This window comes from Eurytemora carolleeae, unplaced genomic scaffold (assembly GCF_000591075.1).
Source record: "Eurytemora carolleeae unplaced genomic scaffold, Eaff_2.0 scaffold36, whole genome shotgun sequence".
Lineage (NCBI taxonomy): Eukaryota > Metazoa > Arthropoda > Copepoda > Calanoida > Temoridae > Eurytemora > Eurytemora carolleeae.
The window spans coordinates 350591-356362 of NW_019396086.1; positions in this window are offsets into that span (position 1 = coordinate 350591).

The window sequence follows — 5772 nt, forward strand, 5'->3', positions numbered from 1 at the left end:
GATATGCACATAAGGAAAAAGTTTGCATTTACCATAGCTGGGTCCTATATCAAAAAGTGGCTTAAAAAGTCCGAGAGTTGGCTTCGTTCAGAAGTTTCCGATGGCCAGGGTGCAGGAAATATCTAAACGTTTTTCAAGGTGGATACAGCTATTGACAAGATATAAAATCATAATAAAAGGATTCTTTAATATGTTTATATTCACGTCACCAAAAGAAGAAGTTTGAAGTCCTGGCGCTCTGCTCTAAGCATTTGGAAGGGAGTAGAGCGAATATTATTTAAGATACTAGACTATGTGGGCCCGATCGGTTCAACAGTTTTGACGTTTATTGGATACAAACAGACAGACAACAAACAAACAAACAGACAGACAAGCCAAATTTATATATAGATTTCAGGTCCAAATCCAAGGAAAATGAAAACAAATCGAGACAATTAAACAAAAAGATTTTCTCTTATGTTCAGGTTTCTCATGCATGAAACAGCTGTACCTTTAATTATTGACTGAAACTTAAAAAATCAAGCATCTTATATTGCTGATGATTTCATAATAAATAGAAAATTAGATGAAGATAGAAGTATATAATCCCTGCCCTGCCAACCCTGAAGAGAAGAAGGAGATGGGTGTAAATAAGAAGGTCAATAGAAGGTTAATATGTAATGTCTATTGTACAGCTAGCTGGCAGCTGCAATTTGCAACGCAGGGCCAAAAATAACTACTAAATCATTTTTAAATCCGATCTTTTAGCATGGACTAGTATTATTTTAACAAATATTAGGAAATAATAAATTCGCAAGCTTTTATTACCAATAATGAGAGTTCTAGGATTCAAAATGTAAGTGGGAACCTTTTTTAATGTACACCCTTTAAATAATTTTAGATGCCCCTATAGTATTTTTATTATCTAGGATATCATAAAACTTATTTAAAATTTTAACTTAGAGTTTGTCTAGAATATATTTAGAAAAAATCAAGAATAAATTTTATAGGATATTTGTACGTTACTTTTCAAGAATATATCTAGAATATATCTAGAATATATCTAGAATATATATAGAATATATCTAGAATATATCTAGAATTTATCTAGAATATATCTAGAATATATTTAGAATATATCTAGAATATATCTAGAATATATCTAGAATATATCTAGAATATATCTAGAATATATGCTAGGTTGAAGACCCTGAAATATTAGATTAAAAATGTTAAAAGATTCCCTGGCAAAGCTGTCAGTTTGATAGATTACGAGGGGAAACCTTTGAACCAAAAACTTTTACTATTGAAATTGAATAGACTGTAGTTTAACCTGAACCCTGATATGGATATTCTAAGATTAAACTCTCTTACCCCGCAGGAAAAGAATTTAAATTTTTGTGAAAGGGCTGCTCATTTTTATATCTTTATTTTTCTTACATCTTTAGGTTTTAGAGAAAAGAAATGTTAATCTCCTCTTACTACGATTTTTAATCATGATTTCTTTGCAACCTGAAACTATGGATTCCACTAGAATAAATAATTAAAATTTCTAAAAAGTGTAGAAGTATTTGTAATGATCGTTCATTAAAACAAAAATCGTAATATTTCGACAGATGATGATACCTCTCTAACTTTTCTACTCTATTAACAAATTATGCTAGATGAAACTGTCAACATTTGAAATATCCAAGGTTACTTTTTCAGGTTAGATGTTGTAATAAAATAAACTCTTTTATTCACATGAACAACACTTATTATTAAATCAAATTCAAGATCAAATTCTGAACTATCCTAAATTCAACATCTCTTATCATAATAAAGATTATCTGAATACGATGTTTAAGATCTAAACTATTTTATCCTGAACCCAACCTATTGTATCAAAAACTGAACAAGATATAATAATCTGAACTATTTTATCCTGAACCCAACCTATTATATCAAAAACTGAAGAACATATAATAATCTGAACTATTTTATCCTAAACCCAACCTATTATATCAAAAACTGAATAAAATATAATAATCTTAACTATTTTATCCTGAACCCAACCTATTATATCAAAAACTGAAAAAGATATAATAATCTGAACTATTTTATCCTGAACCCAACCTATTATATAAAAAAATGAACAAGATATATGTTACGCAAGCCATGCTGCGTGTATAAAGTCTATGTGATGCCCCTGTGAATTCTTGAGTTCTCCCTGCGGATCTGTACAGAACATATTGTAAAAAAACTAGTTTTAGAAGCTGGTTCCAGACCGACTGCGCAGGCGCAAGTTTCTCGCGTAGAAGCGGACAGTTTATACCGTAGTTTATATTTGTTTGTCTTGCAAGTTCATCTATTTATTTTCGTGCCAAAAATTCTAGGATCACTGCGGCAATTATTCTTTATATATTATTAATATCATTTATTTATGTTCGGTTTGATATCTTGTAGATGTAATATAGTGGTTCCATTCCACAGTTTTTTAATGCCCGAGTTGATTTATTTGCTGTATTGTATGATTTTATCACTCGATGCTTTTTCTGTGGGCTTATTAAGAATATTGAGCTGAAAATCTCAGAAGTTTTAGTAACTAAAGGGGATTTAGTGTTGGTGGGAGAACTGGGGAATCTCAAGGATAGATTGAGTGGTATCCGGAAGAGAGCCCGGCAGATATCCAGGGATCACTCAGGAGTACACCCCCAGCAGGATGAATGTGTACCAGTTCAGGAGTCTGGTGATGAAAGAAATCAGGAGATAATGATGAGAAGTTGTGATCTGGATTACGTGTTCCATAACGAGGAACCCATAGAGAGATCCTCACCGTACAGTGTTGTGTCTGCACCTATTTATAGGGGAGGAGAAACTCTGGGTGAATCCAGGAGTAGTGGAGCAGTGGTAGGATCGAGACCTGTAGCATCAGGACTTGGATCTACTAGGCCTAATACACCGCAGGGTTTACAGTCTACAACTCTACAAATCGAAGTGAGGGATCTACAAATCGTGTTCAACCAGGAATCATTCTCTCCAACCCAAGGATAGATGTTGGTTTGCAACCTGATGGTGTCCGTTCTAGAAGTTCAGGAATGGGTGGTTTAGGGTTTGTCCAATCAGACTCTGTCCTGCCTAGCCTAACCACTCCCAGGGTTTTGCAACCTGAAGGAGTAACCATCCGGAGAGCGTTAGATCTGGACTTGAACGGGTCTCTGGAAGAAGTAATATCCAGATTGTCTGCAGACGGATTGCATGTTGATAGCCAGAAGGATCAATGGGTAACACTGATGAAGCAACGCCAGAATATTATTGAGGAGAAGGTTAACAACCTCATCAGTGGGATGAGGAAGTTATCTACAACAATGCATGGAGCGGTAGCTATGTATTTGGAATTACAGGACAAGATTGGGATCCTGGAGAACAGTAATTCCAAGATTTGGGAGAGACTGGACCAGGAGGATCAGAGATTTGTCAGGCTAGAGGCTAGTGTACACAAACTGGATACTAAGTTGGACGAGAAGGTGGAGATGATCCAGGATTGGTTTGTACATATTTCTGCTCAAGTGCATAGGGATGTTCCTGCGGAGCTTGTTAATTCTATCCAAGAAGTGATTGCTGATAGTTCTCTGGGTCTAGCTGTGAACAGGATGAGAGAGGAGCTTGATGAGATCAAAGACTCGTTGGATTCCAGCAGGCATGTGACAAAGGGATTGAGAGGATTAGTAGTTGATTTATCTGATCAGATAGTGAATAACTCTATGCAAAACATGCTGAGTGAACCACGAGTACAGGAGATGGACTCCAGATCCTTTGAGTCCCATACCAGAGAGAGAGATCTTGTGAGGAAGAGTATTGAACGAGCTAGGAAACAACTCCAGCAGATTGTAGTTGCAGATCTAGGGATGAGCCCTGTGGATATATCCCTGGTGAAGAAGTACAAAACTGTTGACGTTCCAGCTGTACATTCGGCAGTAGGGAACATACAGAAGTCCTTGCAGAAGTACGTGAAATTTCCTGGAGTAAGTTATGAGTATTGTGATGAGGTCAATGAGTTTCTGGATTATGCAGAGAACTGGTGTTTGAAGGTAGAGGAGATGTATAATATAGCAGAAGTGCACAGTATCAATACTTCCAAGGGTGACACTGCGGATGTCGGGATCTTCTCAGATAATGCAACAATGACAATTTATGAATTTCTGGAAGCTGCTGAAATAGCATATCTAGGTTGGGGTAACTCAACGCAGAAGGCCAACCGGATGTACAACAAGAACTTATCGGAGGAGATAAAGAACAAGTTGATAAATATGTCGGACTCCTATCCTGAGATGAAGAGATGGTTAATTGCAAACTACGGTGGTGTATCGAGAATTATCAGAGACATTGTGAATGATCTTAGTAGAAGAGCGAAGCCTAACCCGAACAATAATACTCAAAGATTTTCCTTTTATGCTGGCATATCTGGTGCATTACAAAGGATGGAGAGATTATCCAAGGTAGGAGAAATCAACAAACAAGAGCTAGAGAACTGTGTGTACTCACGAGCAACCCTGAGCAGTCTTTCCCTGGTTTTACCTCATGATGCATATGCTGATTGGATTACAGAGATGACCAGGGCCGGATTGGATTATAAGAACCCTGTCGGAGAGGATGCATATAGAGTTTTTAAGAATCTGTGTATCATAGAGAGGAATAAGAGTGAGGGTTCGAGAGAGTCAGAGCGCATGAGTGGAACCAGATCTCCCAGAGGGCCTAGATCACCCAGGTCTCCTAAGGTCAAGACGAAGTCAGCCCACAAGGTCAGTGAGCTGGAGGATGGAAAGTCGGAGGATGAGATGAACAGCAGGGCCTTTGCTACGAAGTTCAATTCTACTAAATGGTACCGGGCCGACTTAAAGTTCCCATGCCCACTATCCAACCATCAACACGAGATGAGTACGTGTGCAGAATTCTTCTCACTAAGCCCAGGGGACAGATGAAACAAGATGGAGAAGGGGAGAATTTGCTACTCTTGTATGGCTCCTAAAGATGTCTGTATAAACAGGAGATGCAGTTTTGAAGCGAAGGTCCCTGAAACTTTAAAATGCCAAGGATGTGCAGTTTGGGCTCAACCTAAAAATCTTGCTCCATTATCTGTGTTTTTCTGCCGGAAAAAGGAGCATGCAACGTTGAGAGCTCCATTTAAAGAGATGAAAAAGGACCTGGAACAGTATTTAGGGAAGCTGGGCACGATGATCGTGGATGCATCAATCAAGTTCGCGGTCAACTATACTTTCCAAGTGTTTTCTATGGGACCTGGAGCTAATGCTCTAGGATGGGATCAGAAGAAGTATGAAGATATACCTGCTCCATCAATAGATTCGGAGACGGGACGGATGGATACTATATCTCCAGAGAAAATTATTCATGAAGTGCATGAACATTCCTGTTACTTAATGCAAACCATCAAGATTGGAAGTTCGGAGGCTCTGGTGTTTTTTGACAGGGGAGCAAACATCCATATTATCGATGGGTCACTGGCAGAGAAAGAAGGTTTACAGAAGGTTTCAAGTAATCCTACCAATCTCACTGTAGTAGGAGGGAGCAAGGTTAGATCAAATCATGGTACGTTTAGATTCAACTTTAGGACCTGGAGAAAGAGGAGAGTATCATGAAGTAGTCTGTGTAGGCATGGATGATGTTACCGGGGGGTTTGGAACCTATGATCTAACGGAAATTTGCCAAGAATATCTGGATCAGGCCAAGGACGAGGAGAAGGATTTAGCTCTTCCAGAGAAGGTGGGAGGTTCGAAAGTTCATCTATTACTGGGA